This window comes from Artibeus jamaicensis, unplaced genomic scaffold (assembly GCF_021234435.1).
Source record: "Artibeus jamaicensis isolate MK-2021 breed Jamaican fruit bat unplaced genomic scaffold, CSHL_Jam_final contig_851, whole genome shotgun sequence".
Classification (NCBI taxonomy): Eukaryota; Metazoa; Chordata; class Mammalia; order Chiroptera; family Phyllostomidae; genus Artibeus; species Artibeus jamaicensis.
Window position 1 is genome coordinate 5,579,760 of NW_026521986.1, and position 20,314 is coordinate 5,600,073.

Sequence of the window (20,314 nt, forward strand, 5' to 3'; positions counted from 1 at the left end):
TTTACATACACAAAATTTATAAGAGCCTAGATTGTTAAAATATTCTCTTTTTCCTCCTCATGAATATAATGGGCATGCACTACACCCAAAATCAGTAAAGTTTGTAGATAATGTGTGGGGAAAAGATCTAAATTTACAGGTTTCAAACCAGGAACAACACATTGAAGATTTATTTAGAATTATTAAAAGAAGCGAGTCCTTGCATCTGAAGGTAATCCTCAGAGTTCTTGTCATTCTCTGTATTTGCTTTAGGTTTTCAGAGACACCTTTATTTTCTCATCTCAAAGTCTATAAAATTTGAAATCTGGTCATGGAAAGTCATTTACTTTGAGCTCAGAAGCAAAATTTTAGGTACTAGTTCAAGAATTATCTTATTTACTGAAGTAGAGCACATTGACAGGATTAGCGACCTTCAGAGACTAATTCCCATGTGAATTTCCTAAGTCATTCATTCAAGTCACAAATATTTTGGAACCTCTTAAAGCTGTAGCCTGAAACATAAAAATTGATTTACTTAGAGAGAGTTAGTTTCTAAAAGCTTCGGTACAAATGAATTAGATTTTCAGACTGAGATAAGGGAATACTTAAGTATTATTCAATAGCATCTTTTCCTGTTGACAAATATAATGGATGAAAATATGCTTTTAGACTGTGTGTTCTATTTTCTTTTCCAAATATGTGAGCGATAACTGGAATCCTATGGTTGGGAACAAAGATCAACTTGAATTAGGAAATTTAATTGAATGTAGAACAGTGGGGAATCTGTGCGAGGGGAGGTGAAGAGAACCCAAAATGCTCACACTTTTTGTAGCTTGTGCAATGTTTGCTAAAACCTGCCAACTATTGAATTTGTGTGTACCATGTGATAACGTACAATACAAAAATTCAGCTTTTGTCTTAGTCATCCATTCATGGTCACTCTATTAGCTTAGGACGTTAAAGAAATATTTTAGTAACACTGCAAGAATTGTAGCCAACCATCTTTTCCGGGTTATGTGCAAAGTAAATAGTGACTAGGAAAAAATTTTTCAGTGAGAAAACTTTTAAATGTGGTAACTATAACTTTTGGTATATGGAGAGGAAATTAAATTAAATTGCTGCGCTGTTCATGAATTTGGGGTTTGTTTAGGTGTTTTATCTTTTCTCCAGGAGGATATGCCGCATGTCTTTTAGCACAGAGAAAAATAGTAAGGGTTATTTTAATGGGGACACAAATATTAAAAGAGATATTTGTGCATTGGAAAATGTATCCGCTGCAAACCCAGAGAAGGGTTTCTTTGAGGACAAGGAAGTATCTTCTATAAGGAGGAGACGATGGAGAGATTTCACACCAAGAGATTTTGCCATAGAAGAATAAGGATTTTTATCATTCAGTGTTAGTTTGTTCGTATTTTTCCAAAATAATTGTATGTCTTTGTGCCCCTTTCCTGGTTTATCTGTGTCATTTCTGTTTTAGGCAGAGCAAGTAGAAAGCTCATTCAGTGCTCTTTGTTATTGCTGATTAAATCATGAATTCTCTATAAAATATTCAAAAGTGTAAGAGGATCACTGGATTCTTTATATATTATTTTCTTGAATTTTAAAAAGTGTTGCTTATATTTCTCAGTTTGACACATGGATTCATCTTGCGGAGAGTGTTCATTGTCACTCTGATTGTAACCCCAGCTCACTAGCGTTCAGGTTCTATTAGAGCCACAGTAGATTTTTAAAAATCAGAAGAGTCCTGACCAGTGCGGCTCCTTGGGTCGGGTGTCATCTCACGAAGGAAAGGGTGGCCAGTTCCATTCCGGTCAGGGCATGAGCCTGGGCTGCAGGTTTGGTCCCTGGTCAGGGTGCACATGAGAGGCAACCAACTGATGTTTCTCTCCCTCTTTCTTTCTCCCTCCACTTCCCTCTCTCTCTTAAAAAAAAAAAAGACAACTTGTTTATTTTAGTTCTTTAGTTTTTCCACTTAGAACTTAGACTTTTATTTTTCTTTTCATCGAGGTTGCTTTTTTTTTTTTTTTTAGATTTTATTTATTTATCTTTAGAGGGGAAGGGAAAGAGAGAGGGAGAGAAATATCAGTGTATGGTTGTCTCTTGTGCATCCCCTGCTGGGAACTGGCCTGCAACCCAGGCATGTGCCCTGACTGGGAATCGAACCATGATCCTCTGGTTCACAGGCCTGCACTCAATCCACTAAGCTACACCAGCCAGGGCCTGAGGTTACTTTCATTGTAATAATTTTACAGATCCAGGCAAAAAAGATTCCAAGTAGCCTCATTTTTCATAGATGATTGTTGTCCCTGTCCAGCCTTCTAATGTCCTGAGCTCTGGGTTGTGATTGTGAATCTGTCACATCATTGTCCCCACTGCTTTTCCCTTCACACTCACCCCCACCCCCGTTGGGGATGCTTATTTCCAATGAGAAGGGCTAGGAGGGAGTCAGGAAAATATTTTCCTCATAACCAAGAAGCAAATTGGCTTATACCCCCCAAAAACCTATCACACCTGAGCCCAGAGAAGGAAGCAGACACACCCCTGGGCTCATTTCATTAAAAAAAAAAAAAGGTCAGCAGTATTCATTTAACCTTGTTCCACCAGACTGGAGGTAGCCCGGCCATGTCATCGAGAGCCCACCTTGGGACTGGTCGGACAGTGAGAATTTAATCCTGTCCCCAGTACTTCCTGTCTAGGTAATGTTAAATCTAGTCTTTACTTTTAAAAATAGGAAGGTCTACAGTCCTCCTTACAAAAAATGGGGCATGTCATTCCTTCTGATTAATAATAAGCTTCCTCTCTCTACATCCCTATAAACTGAGCCTTCCTACCAAGGCACTTTAACTTCACCCCTCTTTCTCCTTTTCCTATTAGGATGAAAAGAAAATGCACACACACCAACGGGAAAAGAAAACCCTGGTGTGGGGAGGATGAGTCAAGACCTGAAACAATTGACCACATGAAAAAATGTAAAGTCTTAAAAAAATAATAAACCCAAACAGGAGAATGCAAAGGTTGGATAATCCCATTCAAGAGAAAACTATGCGATGTAGTTTATGTGTTATGACCAAATTCTGAAGGAGAAAATTAGTAGGGACAGAAGGATGGGGGTGATAGCTTTATGGCTTAATGTTGATCTTGTCTTAAGTTTAGATGAGATGGTTCCACATGGTTAAGGGACTAAAGAATGATTTACACTAAAAAACTCAGTCATATTTTGCCAGAAAATTACTGTCTTATCTTGACAAAATCTCACCTTAAAAATCTTAAATTGGAATAAAAAAAGAGAAAATTTTCATAATCAGAAAAAAATCTTAAGTTGGAAATATTTGGTATATCCTTGCCTGAACACTTAGCTTGATTACTGCATAAATAATGGAACAATAAGTGATCATGAAAATAAAATGAATGACTGCAACTGGGGTGTCCATTTTGATAATAGGTAATACTCCTGATGACTTCAGAAAAGGTAAAAAATTAATAAAGGGATGCTTTTTAAGAATATGTGTGAATTATTAGTACCTAATTTGAGTGCAACAGAAACAGTTGAATTTACTCATATCTTTAAAATATTTAAAGACAAAGCTTGGACATAATTATAAGAAATTGGAAACAAAATCAGTATAGTCAGTTTTACCCAGTTCAACCAAATAAGTGGGAAAAAATCACGGGTGCAATAAAAATTTTTAAAAAATATTCCAAGACTCAGATATCATTTTTACTGGCATTGGCTGCTGTTCTCTGTCCAGGACAGGTTTGTAGGAGGTGGTTCTCAAGCTGTCTGTTTTGGTCTGATGAGCCTTACGCAAGGTTGATCTTCTCTCAGTGTTTCCTACAATAATTAAAATCTGAAAACAAACACAGCCAGAACCTAGAAATGAGTGCCTCTTATTTAAGCAACAGGAAAATATGGTCAGTGCTAGAGAAAAATGCTGAGTTTTTAAAAATAGATTTAATCCTTTTTCTCATTGATAAGGGTACCCAGTTGATTCAGCATGAATTCTTCTCATTTAGTAATGAGCATTTTAATACGTGAATTACTTAGATTTATGAGAAGAATAATGTTCCCTGACATCTCATTTATTTTTGATGGGAGATTGTTTATGGAATTGCTTCATCTGGGACTATGAGATCATAGACTAAGCACTTTCTCAGAATTGGCTTCAACATCAAATTCCAGGTTCCAGAGAAAGGAGCTTTGTGTTTCGAGTTTTTCTTCTCCTAGACTAATTAATATCTTAGTTCATGTTCACAACTCTTGACAGTAGGTATGGCAAGGGTTGTACTGTTCTCCTTTCATAGACATAATAACCAAGAGCCAAGGTAGTGGCCAAAAGTTCCTCCTTCCCATGGCCTCTCCCAAAGAGGAAAAGATACCGATTGTCATTAGCCAGGTGGTTGGAATCTGCAGGGTTTGGCCCAGATCTGGTCTCGGAGATAATAGTGGTGTCAGGGATGGGGAGAGAGGCCAAATGACCCTGACCCTGAGCCTACGGGACTCTCACCCAGGTCTGCACTGGGCAACACCTTTGCTTTTGGGTGAAGATACCGTTCAGAACTAAAAGACAGGGCTTAGGGATGCAGTCAACTGCGGCCCGCGGTCGCTCCCTAACTCACCCTCCTCTCAGTTCCCACTAATGGACCTGTGGGCAGTCAGTGAGAAATAGGAAGGTTCCTCCCCGTCACGCACTCAGATGGACCTTCAGTCTACTCCTAGGCTCTGAGAGAAATGTCTGCTGGCCAGAAGAATCTTTTCACGCTCTTTTGGTAGGGACAGTCTTAACAACCATGCAGGAAAGGTCCTTCGGGAGGGGACACTTTTCCCTCTCCAAACATCTTAATGTCTCCTCATGGAATTTCTTTTCCTCTTTCAAGACACCATGTCTTCTTGAACCTCATTGATAATGGTGAACATTTAAAAGATTTCTTTTTTTTCTACTAAATAACATTTGTGAATATTCTAATGAGATTCTGGGGTGATAGTCAATTTTTTTCATTTTCTATAATTTTTCCATAATGGGCCCATGGTCTGCTCTAAGCAGAAAAGCGGGCTGCAGTTTGTCCTCTGAGGTACATGTGTTTCAGCCAACCAGAGCCCCTCCTCTCTGTCTCTTCTGTCTCAACTCACCTGTCAGAGAACAGTCGGGAAATGGCACCGAACCCACACATTCAGGAGCTCAGTAGCTTTAAGACTGGCCCCATTTGAGATGCCAGTTGCAAGTCCAGCTTCCTAGGCTGCTTGCAGTTCTGACTACTTGTCTTGACTCCAACCTCAGGGGACCCCACGATCCATCTTCTGCTTTGATAATTCTATAGCACCGCTCACAGCACCCCCTGAAAGTGCTGTGCATAAGATTTCAGTTTTATTATGCAGGACACAGCCAGATGAAAAGTGGAGCTGGGTCCAAAGCAGCCCTGTCCTCTCTGACGGGCTGCCCACCCAGCACGTGATCTGCCCATCCTTCTGCAGTCTGTGAGGGCCTTGTTGTCTCTGAGTTTTTATCTGGCAGGTCATGATGGAGGTGCAGTTGACTAAATAATTGGCCACATGGTTAAACGAAATCTGCAGCTCCTTTCCCCTCTCCAGAGGTCAGGGAGTGAGGTGTCGGGTGTTATTTCTGGGGTGACCAGCCCCTCCCTGGAAACTAAGAGCTTACCAGAGTCACCTCCTTGGCATAAACTCAGGGAAGGCAGGAAGGGGCTCATGATGAATAACAAAAAACACTTCCAGAGGTTTTAGGAGCTCTATGGCAAGAACTGAGGTCAAAAACCAAACCTGTATGTATGTTTTTGTTATATTACAGGGAGCATACTCTGAATTTATTTATGGTCTAGCTAGTATCATGCTTAGCAGCAGTAGGAGGCATATGGTAATTATATATTAAATTAGTGGACATGCATGAGGGAACAAGCTGTATTAGTGCTAATTAGTAAGGTTGTGGTTTATTTTAAGAAACTTGTACTAGCCTTCGTGCATGATATTTAGTAATGCTAATTCATTGAATTTCCCAAGGACCTCCCCAAGGGGCAGGTTACTCCAAAGCCCTGCACTCAGTGGACCTGAAATCCCAATTTAAGAATCACCAATGTGGGTTTTTTGATCAAGGTCTTGCATTGACTTGAGTGGGAGACACCAGCTATAGGTACAAGCTTCATTAGTGTTCTTCATTGCTTCCTTATGACATGGGTACAGTTAGAGTTTTTAATTTTGTTTCTCCTGAAGAGGTTAAAGTCTAGATAAAACTGTGTGCGTGCATGCCATCTTTCACATGTTCCAACGGGAAAAAGACCAGTATTTGTATAGGGCCACTTGAGAATGTCAACCAATTCTATCTGACAGGCATACCTGGTACTCAGTTAATCCTCAAGATTTTAATCATCTGGATTTTGTAAACCTGATGAGTTTTGTAGCAAAAGCACTGTGTTTTGTGAGACATGAAACTTTGCCATTTTTCACCTGTTTTATTTTTCAAGTCTGTCTTAGAAGTTTTCCAGCTGGACCACTAATGCAGAGAGAGTTTTCTTTTCTACTGCTATCACCCCTGATGTGAATTATTAATATATGTTTTTATTTATAATCTGTTACCTTTAAAAAGAGGCAGGGATGAGCAAAGTCCAGCTGCACGTGGGTTCACTGATGGTTTTTCAAAGTGTCACTGATGGTTTTTTGAAGCTTGAGTTTATTCCTAAATATGTTCCCACCGACACATTATTTACACCCCTTGTGTGTTTCAGGGAAATGTTAGCCTTGCATTTGTTTTCCACTTAACTCATCAAAATGTTTTGTGAAGCAATTTATATGTTCAAGAAGATTTTTATTACCGATTTTCTTAGAAATAAAAAGTCCTTTCTGGCCAACAGTAGAAGAGAGAAAACCCCACAGAAATCCAGCAACTGAAGTTTGGTTCAGAACTTGAAACCAGCAAAATTCTAGTGGTTTCTAAAGTTGGCAGATCCCACCTTAAATCACTTGTAGAAAATCTTCATTTGCTAACTACAAATAAGCAGTTTCGTGTGTGAACTGGCAATGACCAGTTTTGCCCAATTTGCTTATGCTTGTATCTAGCTGTGGGCCAAACCATAGTATTTCGGAAAATATAAAATAGAGCTACAAATCATGTGGGCATGTTATAGAATGGATTTATCAGCTAACGTGGGATGAAAAAGATTTGAATCCTAGTTTGTAAAGAAACAACAAAACTGAATTTTTCCATGTTTTTATAGAGTTTTTTATGCTGATTAAAAGAGTAAGACTGAGGTGAGTTAGAGATATTCACTTACTTAAAAGATCAAAATGCTTTTAAAATCTTTTAGCAGCTTTCATATAGGCAATCAGTGTAGCAACTCAACATAATCTAGGCTTGTCATTATTAAAGTAAGTTAATTAAGACTTCATTATGACAATAATGTTAACAGGTTGAGTGGGTAATATTGGGGACTAAAATAGAGACACTTCTTGAGCTTCTGGAAAAAAATTCAACACTATTTATGAAGCACTATTGCTGTTACCCTGTAGTTTCTGAAAATTAGTAATGTTTATTTTGACTTATTAAATAGTGAGGGCTAGTCTTTCTTTCATAAAGCTTGAGGTTTGAGGGGGTGCAAAGGCCAGGAGTTGTGACATCATAAAAGAAAGGTTGTATCAATTTGATGTCAAATCCTGGCTTATCCATTCATCCATTTCACCACTTGGTGCTGACTTGCCCACCTGTAAACAGGGGAAACCAGCTGCCTTGGTGGAGTTGCTGTGCAAAGGTTCCAGCGTGACACCTGGAAATCGGCAGGTGCTCAGTACAGGCCGGTCCTCCGGCAGCTGGAGAGGTGCAGTGTTCTGGCTTCGGTGAGACCATTCCCTGATGGTCTCAGTAACAGAAAAATGGCGCTCAGTAGCCCCTGGGCACTTGGACTTGATGGTTTCAAGGCTCCTTCCAACACCAGTCCATTTCTCTCTGACTCCCCCTCACCCAGGGGTGGGTCCAGAACTGTCATTAAGGAAGGGCGCCCGAGACTCACACAGCATTGTGTTGACTCAGGCTCCGTAATCTAACAAGCCCTTAAACACAGCTGCTGAAGTCTGCTGAGGATCTGCATGTGTGAGTTGCATGTAGGTTAACACTTCCAGGAAGGGAGTCCCGATTTTAATGAGACCTGAAGAGAGTCCAGAAGGAGGCTTAGCGACGTGTGTTCTCCTCTCAAAAATACTCAGAAAGACACATTTTGGACATTTCAGTGCTGATGGAAAGGATCATAGTTGAAGGAGAAACTTGAGTTTGTTTGTATAAAGGATCTTTTAAAGCATGAGCTCATTAAAAGAAAAACAGAAACAACTTTCTTCCTAAAGCCATAGAAATAGAGGGGACCCTCAGAGGGACCAGTAACAGGACACATCTCCCCTCTTCTCACAGCCCCAGGACAAATTTGACTCATCCGTCTGTCCAGCCCTTCCCACCCTGAGCTCTCCTGGGCCTCTCAGTACATCACAGTGAACCTCTCTGTCCGTGGGGTGCCCACGAATCTATGGGTGCTCACAAGCAGACTTTTGTTTTTAATCTAGGCCGTTCTTTCACTCATGTAACATATTTATGTCACATATTTATCAACTGCATCCCTGCATTATTAGAAAAATAAATGTAGGTTACTAGTCTCTTCATTATAAGTACTTCTCAAAGGAGACATTCTCAAAGAAGTTTATCTTTGGTAATGGGTATAATTTACTCAAATTGCTGCCATGACTAGTGTATGTCTCATGAAAATACTAACATGATCAGAAAAATCCTAGATCAATCTTGGCAAGTATCCACTCACTAACAAAAATGTGTTTTGTGTTAAAAGGAGAATTTCTTTTTTGTTATACTTGTTACATAAGATACAGATCAGCATGGCGCTGATTTCTTGGGTGGATTGTTATTGAGAGGTGGTTTAAAAAGTTTGATGAAAAAGACCATCTACACATTAATAAAAAATACCTGCCCTGGCTGGTGTGGCTCAGTGGATTGAGTGTGGGCCTGCAAACCAAAAGGTTGCCAGTTCGATTCCCAGTCAGGGCACATGCCTGGGTTGCAGGCCAGTTCCCAGTGAGGGATGCATGAGAGGCAACCACCCATTGATGTTTCTCTCCCTCACTTTCTCCTTCCCTTCCCCTCTCTCTAAAACTAAAATAAAATCTTTAAAAAGTTACAAAGAAACCATAAAGGAAAAACGGAGCATTTTAACTATCTGAAAATTTAAAATTCTCGGTACGTCAAAAGACAAAAAATCAAAGATTAAAGACAAAAAGCACTAAAAGAAATATTTATAAATGTTTAATTCAAAAATAGAAATATGCTTGCTAAATGCATCTCACCAATCAATGATTTAAAACTTAATACCCCAAAGGAAAAAAATGGGGAAAAATAAAGTCAGGGACAGGTCACAAAATAAGTGATAGAAATGACTTTCAGGGGATTTGAAATGCTGAGCTTCTTTGAAATAACTAAGATTATTTCCCATTGAATAAACAGCAAGACTCATTTTTCCCCATGTCCAATCAATAGAAAATTTTCAAATGGGATGCTGACTGGTGGTGATCAGTGCTGGTGAACCAGAGGCTGCTGGAGGGTGGGGAACCTTACACACTTCTGAGCACCACTTAGGGGCTGTGTCACGGAGCTTTAAAGGTCCAGCATTTCAAATTCTAAATATGTCTCCGTAGAAGGAATCAGAGAGAGTACCAAATGGAGTTCCCAACAGTGTTATTTATAATAGCGGAAAGTCGGGAACTATCTGACTGCCCAACAGTAAGGGAGTTCTTCAACACTGTACACCCATGTCATATCATATCACACAGAGATGTAAAGTAACATTGCTCACACTTTTTAGTTACAGGGACAATGATAAGTTTTCATGGACAAAATCAGGTTAAAAAGCTCGCTTGTAGCTGATGTTTATTAAATACTATTCCATGCCTGCTACTTATTTATCTCACTTAATGCCCAAAATCATGCCCCGAGATATGTGCTATTGTTATCACCATTTTACTGAAGAGGAAACTGAGGCTCACGGAGGGTCTGTGACTTGCCCCGAGGCACACAGACAAAGACAGAGTCCGAATACCAGACGTCTGCACGATTATCGGTTCCCAGGCCTGTCTCTGCTACATTTTCTAACCATCACCAAAACCATATGCACGGGTTTACCAAAAATAAATGGAAAAATATAGAGGAGAAAGAAAGTGAGAGGAACACACACAAGACAGTTAATAGTAGTTATCTTCCATGGCAGGAGAAGATTTTTAACTTCCTTCTACATCTCTGATATTTTTCAAAAATTCTAATATAAACAGTATTGCTTTTATATTTAAGAAAAATGAATGTTAAACAAAGAGAAAAACGCGATTCCGGGGTAGCATGTTTGGATACTTGTGCAGTGCCGAGCGCCGCATGCTCAGCCTGTGCATTACGTTCAGAGTGGGAGTGGGAGACTTTCCTGCTTCCCTGAGCAGCACCGAGTCGGGCTGACAGCCGAGTGCAGAGGTGGGCAGGCGGGAGGTGAGGCAGGCCCAGCTGTAAGTCTCGGTATCTGTCATTAGGTATTGCTTTTCTTTTCTCCTAAAACCTAAATGTCTATTAATTATAGATCAGCTGGTTCTGTGACTGAAAACTTGAGCAGCCGATTAACTCGAGCCTGCTGTTACTGTAATGAGGAGTGATTAGAAAACTGAAATAGTTTTCTCCTTTTCATGGAAAAAACACCAATTAGTATTAATGAATCACTGCTTGTATGAGGAAGCCAGGTCTCCAGTTTTCCCCAAACATGAGAATGACTTAATTTTGGCCAAGATATTTTGTTTCCTTCTTCTTATTATTTTATTTATGTTGTTTGAAATGAAATCTTTGTATATAAACACCTGAAGTTTTTAGGGATGCTCTTTAGGAATGATGAAGAGTAGGTTTAAATTTCTCATTGAATTCAAGTGCACCGAGGTTGAAAACTAGGAGCATTTCTTTGTTGTTTTTTATTATACATCTGAAATAATCTGTGGACTTTTATTTCTCCAGCTTGGTCGAAGGGGAATTTTGTCTTAATTTTAAAAAGAAAAAGAAGCCCTGGCTGGTGTAGCTCAGTGGATTGAGCATGGGCCTGCAAACCAAAAGATCTCAGTTTGATTCCTCGTCAGGGCACATGCCTGAGTTACAGGCCAGTTCCCAGCAGGGGACAGTTCCCAGCAGGGGACAGTTCCCAGCAGGGGATGCACCAGAAGCAACCACACATTGATATTTCTCTCCTTCTCTGCTTCCCTTCCCTTCCCTTCTAAAGATAAATAAATAAAAATTTTAAAAAATATTAAAAATTTTAAAAAGATTTGTTTAAAAAAAAAGGAAAAGATACTGTGTCTAAGGGAGTGTCGAAATGGTCATAGTTGTTCATCTGTGACATGTGATATAAATTCTCTTTTGGAAGGCACTTTAGCATATTTGTCAGAAAAAAACCTTTAAATGGTTATCCTCTTTATACAATAAAATCAGTTTTAGAACTATATCCTGAGGAAACAATTATAAACACACAAAGTGTCATAGTAACAATATGGAAAGTTGGAAACAAACTAAAATGTACCATTAGAGATTCTTGTTTTGTTCGCTGTAACATCACAAGCACAAAGAATAGTGCCTGTTACATAATAGATGCTCAATAAATACTAGTTGTATGCTAAGTATATGCAATCAACAAAAGTCATTTTCTCTGAAAACATTTCAGAGAAATTAAACAGCCATGTGAAAAAGCAAGAGAAACTGTGAGGAGAGTATGACACTAAGGGTATTTAAAAGTGAATGTATTTGTAGACTTGCAAGCTCCTGTATGTCAGCGAAAAAAATCAACCTGAGAAGGCTTCCAAAAAAACAAAGGAAAAAGAGATGAAAGAGAATATGAAAGACACAAAGAATAAAGAACAGGCATCGAACAGAAGGATTATGGGGTTTTCTGGGACAAGAAGTCAGAAATCAAAATAATTGGAACAGAAGAACTAACACAATTAAGGGAAATTTTGTGGAGCTAAAAAATGTTTACATATGAAATTCAAAAGCCTCAACCCATTCTTGGCAAAATTAACACAGGAAAAGAAGTTGTATGTTATTTGGGTAAGAATATAAGATAGCATGAAGAAACAAAAAATCAGTCTGGCTTTGAAGTTTTCTGCCATATTTACAATTTTGGAGGAGAAAATTTTGTGATAGAAGCATTTCACTCACAACCAATTAGTAGTTCACATATGAAAGCAATAGAAAAGCATCATCAGACATGCAAAGGTTCAGAAAATAAATTGTTCATGAACATTTTGACACTTTTTCTGAAGCTATAGAGTTCATCCGAACTACGCTATGAGTGAAAGAGAGTGCTCAGACCAGGGAGAGGAACATTATAAAAGGACTCAGATCAACCTACAAGACTATCACCAGCCATAATGTACCCTCATCACAGGAGTTATAATAACAGTTTGTATCTCGGCATCACATACTGACTGAGCTGACCACAAAAAAGAAACTGTAAAGTTACAGCGTGCCAATGACTTTCATTTTGTACCTGGAGAAAGATTAAACTAAAGCAATTTCCCTGATTATTCTTTGACTTCTTGCTGCAGACCAGCCACAGCGGGGTCCAGAGGTCCTGAAAGGTGGGTAAGGCGTTGGCAATGGGTAACAGACGACAACACGCCTCAAAGGACAGTGAAGCTCTGCTCTGTTTATTGCAAGTACAAGCAGGTTTTTATATTTTCATTTTAGGTAGTGATTAACATTTGCAGGTGTATAGCATGATCAGTTAAGCAGAAAAATCAATACAAAGGTAACCAGGAAAAGTATGAAAGTTCCCATAGATACAGTTATAATAAACAAAGGTTATTTTGACCAGGAGAGCCATAAATCAGACAATTAGAAGTAGCTGTATGTACAGAATTTGAATGTCTTATTGTATATTAAAGTTCTCAGAATTTGTCACGGGGCAAAAGGATACACTAGATTGAGTAGAGGTAATAGGAAATTTATTATAAGGCCTTTGTGACGTCTAACTTAGCTATCTAGCCTTTTCTGTCTAAAATATTTCTCTGTGTACTATAAACTCTGACTCCCTAGTAACTGTTCCTATGTACTTAGTTTGTAATAGCTATTTCTTTGCCTGTCTAATTGATATATATTCTTATTCAAGGGAAAGGAGGGGCTGTTACTTCAACAACTTTTAGACATTCAGGAGCTATTTCATTAGAGGGGATTTTGTTCTCTGGTCAAGAAATGATTTTGTACAACTTCGCTGGAATTATGCTAATCAATGAACCTGAAATACAAGTGTCTAACAATCCCACCACCTTTTGATCACCCAAACATATAAGGAGGGATAAACAGGAAATCCTGCCACAGTTGCCTCTGCCTTGCAGATGCATCTCAACTGTCCCGTCCGTAACCCTGGGCTGTGAGTAGGGATCTATACAGTTTTTACTTGTTTTCTTGGAAGACCCTTTGTATCTGTGGGTAAGGAACAGTTGTGGGAAAATCTTTCTAATCTGTTCTTTCATTCCCTCAACTGTTGGCAGCACAACCTGTGTTTGCAACAACAACCTGGTTCTTTATTAACTGGCCTGTTGATTTAAGAGATCTAACTTGTTTTTCTTATTTCTGGTACACCATGGCGGTCCTGATCGCTTTAAGTTGCTCAAACCAGGGTAATTTATACAACTTGACATGTTTTCTCTTATGGTTAACAATTATATTACCCTGGCTGTCGTACTCCCCTGTGTAAGGAAGAGGGGAATCTGTGGAGATTTTTCCATCCTTTCAGGCAGTTCTGTGGGGAAGACTAATGTTTTCCCCTGAACTGTCCCTTCCTCTTGGATGATTTTTACAGGAATAAGTAAGTACAGTACAATGCCTATATTCAGTAGCAATAGTAAAATAATTAAAATAAAACAGGCAATTGTTAACCCATTTTGGATGCTACGTTCTCCTCCGGGAAGACAAATTCCTTGTACTTGAATCCTCCATGCCCAGACCTTGTCAGACAACATGGTTGGAAGAGGATGTGGCAACTTCTTATGGTGACTGAACACAGTAACTGAACAGGTAACTGAACACATTTACCCCTGGTGTGACAGGAACCCCTCTCAGTCAGAATGTACCTACCAACAGATTAATTGCTTCAGTGAAATAATATTACAACTAGGTTTTAAATGTACTGTGGGACTGAGTGATCTCTGGGCTGTGGGATTATAAGATTTGATCCTTCCCTCCTTTGGTTTTACTTGTATTTTCTAACTTTCCCACACTGATCAGGAACTGCTTTTGCAATTAAAAATGATTTCAATTTTAAAATATACTTGAAATGGTCTAAAACCATAACCATTTTGGAATGAGGCACCAAGGAGAACTTACATGTGAGAGATTAAAGAGTGGGTGAGGCAAAGATGGCTCACAGATTTTGATGATTCTTTGAGAAATATGAAATAATTTCAGAAATATTTAGTGGAAATAACAGGATGGGCATCGCAAAGCCACACCTGGGAATAACTTACTTAAACACTAAAATGTGGAGCTCTTTATACAGTTCTGGAGTATAATTTTACTCTTTTATCTTTCTTCAGTGAAAATAACCTGACTAGAGCCAGGTTGCAATTTTCTACCAAGAAGCTAAAGGCATTTTTTTTCGAAACAGTGAAATTTTAACAATTATTTCCTGATAACTCATGCTCATCAAAAGAAAAAAGCCCAAGTATCTCAGCGTTTTTGTGGCACCATGACTCAGCATTTTATAATTCTAATTCTGGAGTTTATCCTAAGAAAATAATAAAAGAGATGCTCCAAGTTTCATGTAGGCACATAATACCCCTTCGTATTGTTTATGATGGTAAAGTTTTAAACTAAAATACTACACAACAGCCTAAAAATTATTTAATAAAAGATTATTAGAAAATACCATTTTTTGTTTTGTTTTGTTTTGTTTTATTTATTTTTTATTGATTATGCTGTTACAGTTGTTCTATTCCCCCCTTCATTCCCCTCCACCCTACCCCCCCATTCCTACCATTACCCCTCCTTTAGTTTATGACCATGTGTCTCAAGTTCTTTAGATTCTATATTTCCCATGCTATTCTTGCCCCCCCATCTATTTTCTATCTACTGTCTATGCTACTTATTTTCTGTACCTTCTCCTCCCTTCTCCTACTCCCACTCCCCTGTTGCTAACCCTCCTTGAGATCTTCATTTCTATGTTTCCACTCCTGATCTAGCTGTCCTTTTAGTTTGCTTTTGTTTTAGGTGTGGTTGTTAATAACTGTGAGTTTGTTGTCCTTTCACTGTTCATGTTTTTTTTAACTTCTTTTTCTTAGATAAGTCCCTTTAACATTTCATATAATAAGGGCTTGGTGATGATGAACTCCTTGAATTTGATCTTATCTGAGAAGCACTTTATCTGCCCTTCCATTCTAAATGAAAGCTTTGCTGGATAGAGCAATCTTGGTTGTAGGTCTTTGGATTTCATGACTTGGAATACCTCTTTCCAGCCCCTTACTGCCTGTAAGGTCTCTTTTGAGAAATCTGCTGACAGTATGATGGGGACTCCTTTGTAGGTGACTGTCCCCTTAGCTCTTGCTGCTTCTAGGATTCTCTACTTCATTTTAATCTTGGCTAATGATGATGTGCCTTGGTGTGTTTCTTCTTGGGTTTAACTTTTTTGGGACTCTCTGAGCTTCCTGGATTTCCTGGAAGTCTATTTCCTTTGCCATCTTGGGGAAATTCTCCTTTATTATTTGTTCAAATAATTTTTCCACTGGTGGCTGTTCCTTTCCCCTTTCTGGTACCCCTATAATTCGGATGTTGGAGCGTTTAAAGATGTCCTGGAGGTTTCTAAGACTCTCCTCATTTTTTTGAATTCTTGCTTCTTCACTATTTTCTCTTTGGCCATTATTTGCTTTCTTCTGGTCCACTCCATTGATTTGAGTCCCAGTTTCCTTTTCATCGCTATTGGTGTCCTGTGCAATTCCATTCATATCAATTAGTTTCGGTTTCATATATTTGTCTAATTTGTGGCTATAATCAACCAGTTCTGTGAGGATCCTGATGACCAGTGTTTTAAACTGTGCGTCGGAGAGTTTTGCTATTTCTTCATCACTTAGATTTATAGGCTTTGGGGCTTTGAGATCTTCTTGAGCCATTTTTGGTCTGTTTGTGCCCGTTAAGTGTGAGGAGCGGAGTCTTGGACTCCCAGGTCGCTGGGTTGTGATGCTGTATGTGGAGGCGGGGTCAGAGCAGGGAAATGGTGGCCCCCTCTGCTGTTTCTCGCAGATGGGTGAAGAGCAGAGCCTTAGGTTGTTCACCTGGGCAGGGCCACTTAGGTCGCTGGATTATGACTTTGTATGTGGAGACGGGGTTAGAGCAAGGTAATGGTGGCGCCCTTCACCGCTGCTTGCCTCTGGGCTGCTGGCTCTCATCCAATCGCCCACTCCCTCGCTTGTCTATCCACACACGAATGCGCGACCACAGTCAACCCGCAGCCCTGCTCCCTTGCTGTTTCCCTGTGGTCACTTGCTGAGTTGCCCACCAGGTCCAACCCTGCGCCTGGATTCCGCGCGCCTGAGTCCGTCTGACCGAGTTTTCCTGTGCAACCCCGCTCTTCCAGCTGCTGGCTTCGGCCCTCTTACCGGTCAGGCTGAAGAATTTGTTGTTATCAGACTTCCGAAAAGTTCAATTTTCTGTGTTCTGGCTATGTTTTCTGTTGCTATTATTTAGTTGTCTCTAAACTTGGTTGTGTGAGGAAGCACGGTGTCTCCACCTATGCCTCCATCTTGGCGGAAGTCCTCCATTTTTTGTTTTTTAAAGCTTTTCAGTTGGGGCCAAAGTTCTCAGACAGGTATACACAAACTAGCTGACGAAGTTTCAGAAACGATGATGCCTACGTCCCTCCCCCAGCAGTTCTGGCTGACACGGGTCTGGGGTAAAGCCTGGATACCAGGACTTTTAAAGGCTCCCCAGCGATCATGCATGCAGGTTAGTGTAAGACTCACTGAACTGGAAGAACTCAAACCTAATAACTGTGGCAGATCATTTTCTCCTTGAGCAGATCAAACCGAACTGCAAGGATAGGCCTGTATTTTCTTCTCCAAATCCTTGGAGCCGAATCTATTTGGAAATTTACTGTTCAGATTTTTTTCCAGAATTTAAAAAAGCAATGGGGAACATTTACAGTATATAACATAAAACTCTCCGTGTTAAGGAGTGTCTGGACAACATTCCTTAATCAAACAATATTTTTTTCAGTGAAACATATAAATATTTTTTAAGAGGCTCAGTCAGTTTCCAAGCTTAAAAATTTTTAGTGTTCATTATAGATTCTGGAGTCACGAATAAGGGATTGTGAGTATCATTACAAAGTTCTGTGGTGCGGAGCCCGAGAATTCTATGCCAATGCTGTGGGACTGACTGAAAGGTCTGAGGTAGAAGTCACTGGTGCAGAGAGAGTTCAGATGTATGGACTAGCATTTAAGAGGTGGACTTTGGAATCAGAAGGACCAGACCTCAGTGTGGAAAATACCTCTGTCTCTTAATTACCTGTGTGACTTCAAGCAAGTTATTTAATTAATATCAGCCCTGTTTTCTCAGGTACAGAATGAGGTTTCTTCTAACTACCCCAGGATGCTGGATAAATGCGCTAATATCCACAAAGGTTCGGACTTGAGGATTAGAAGAGGGTATTAATAACTGAAAAAATTGGCACAAAAATTTTTTAGAGGTGCTGAAAATATCCAAACTAGTGACGTGGTCTCACAACCAGGTGAAACATGCTGGGGCAGGAAGCCCTATGCTGGTCCTCCTGCAGTACTGGTACTAGCTATTCACTCTTGTCTTGGCCTGCAGAGACGTTCTCTGGCTTGCTTTACCATCCGGTTGGCAGGGGCTTGGCATGAAAGATGCAGCATCTCTATATGGCTGTTGAAATGCTGTTACAGTCGTCACCAGCATTGTTGTCATGCACAGAGGACCTGTGGGGGACAGTTTTTCCAATGCAGGGTCAGTGTGGAATCCACTCTGGTGCCCACAGTTTATCAGACTACTTCTGCAACCAGTAATTTGGTCTGAAACGGAAGATTGTGACCATCGTTTTGATGCAGGTTACTCTCTGATTTCTGATTAGGTGTTATCATGGGATATTCCACTAGGTCATAGGAAATAATAAATACCAGAGCCATGAGAGACAATTTCCTGAATCATTAATTGCAAAGGAGAAGCAGTGTTCAGTGAGAAGAAGTGATCTGCTCACAGAAGGGGAGTGTCCCTGGCTTGACTGAGGCATTGATTAAACTGGGGTTCCAGAAAGTGTCTACCTGTCTCCAGCAGGTGGAGCAAAGCATTCTGTGGCTTCCAGGCGGGGACCTCCATTTGCAGGAACAAATTTAATTACTGGGGATTTCCATGGGCAGTTAGTTGGTCCAGGCTGGAGAAAAAGAAAGTGAAAATATAATAGCAATATAAAAGCAAGGTAAAAATGCAGATATTACATAGCTGATGAATATACATCCCCCTCAAAAAAAAAAAAAACCAGAAAACCCCTGAAGTGGTTTGGGATAAGCTACTAAAGTACTTCTGTAAGCCAAAGACAAGTGGTAGAGCTTTTTGTGTGTTTGTATGTGTCAGGGAGAAAATAGGGGGAACCAGGCTATGTTCCTTAGATCACACAAATGGCATTCGGGGGACCCTTGTCATAGTTTGGCTCTGGGTTGACTTGGGAGGACATGATACTTGTATACTTGGAAGTGAAATGTCAGAAGTCTTGACTGTTCAGTGTCCCTGAATAGTCAAGGACTGTGGAAGAATAACAAGGACAAAAATAAAGACCCTTTTTATTAGTCAGTAATGATGCCATCATGTGCGGCCCGATTTAATGTGCAGAGAAGAATATTGTGCTCTAGGAAATGGGAGTTCATTGCCCTAGGAAATGGGAGTTCATTGTCAAGTCATTGAGGAAGAGAGAGAAAGGCCAGGCTGCCCCAAGAACTGGGTGCAGCAGGAGCTCTGAATGGATGGCAGCCTTCGTGACCCACAGGGGCTCCGGGGCCACTCCTTCCTGTGTTTTAAATTGACCATTACCACGACTTAGGTGTTTGGTCTTCACTTCTCAACTTTATCTCTTACACAGCTCTCTCTTTCTTCAGTGTACATACATATATTTTCTCCAGAGATCCTCTATGAGTTCCCTGTGAGATCCTGTGGGTTCGGCTATGAATCATCCAGGATGGTGAATGAGTTCTCCAAACTCTCGTGCTATCCTGCCTATACAGCTATTGGCCAACTTTTGCAGCTGAGTTTGTTTTGTACCCAATCAGCTATGGGCAAGTAAGCATGCACACAGTAAAACAATAGACAATAGGAGGCTATTGCTATAGTACAGGTGAGAGGTGATGGTATTGCCGGAGGGGTGAGAAATGGTCAGTTTCAGTATATATTTTGAAAATGGAGTGGACAGGTTAGTTGGTGTATGGGAAAGAGCAAAATTGAAGATGACACCTGGATTTTCAGCTCAAGGAATTCGAGCAATGATAGTGCCATTTTCAGAGATGAGGAAAATGACAGAAACAGGTGTGTGTGCGTGGGGGGAAGAGTCCAGTTTCGTATACTCGAAGTGTGAGATGCTTGTCACATATCCAAGCTGAGTCTTGAAAACACATTTAGGAAATTTATTCCAGAGCTCTCAGGAAAGAGCAGATCTGGAAGTCATTGGCAATAGAGCAACATAAGGAAGAAAGCAGCCCTTCAGACTCAGAATTTAAAACAAGCAGGAAATCGGAGCACACGATAATGAGGAGAGGTGGCTAGTAGAAATATAACCTCCCCTTCCACCCTACCTGTTCCCTCTTCCTCAAGAGTCCTTGGAAATATCAAGGGGGACATTATACAGGATGAGGCTTTCAGCCTTTTCCCCTTTGACTATTAAAGAAGTCCAGATGTCTGGTGGTTTGGGGCATGCAGGTCAAAGATACTTGGATTGTGATCATAATGCCAATTTAGGACCCCTGCGGCTCCATACTCCTGCTTTTTGTCAAAGGAACATGTTTCATCCAAGGTGTCTTGAGTGGGGTCCATCCAGGTAGACAGTGCATGTAAGTTGGAATATTGGCTAATTGGAAGTAGGCGTCTGAACCGCAGAAGAGCAGTCAGGGTCAGAATGTGAATTTGGGAAAGCAAGATAACAGGATACTTAGGGAATAAAGAAATAAATGATGCCCTTGGTGGGCATCGTGTGCCTGGGGTCTGGAAACAGCAAAAAGCTAGAGAGCACATCAAAGAAAAGGACGAACAATAAGAATACAGAATGCGGTTTC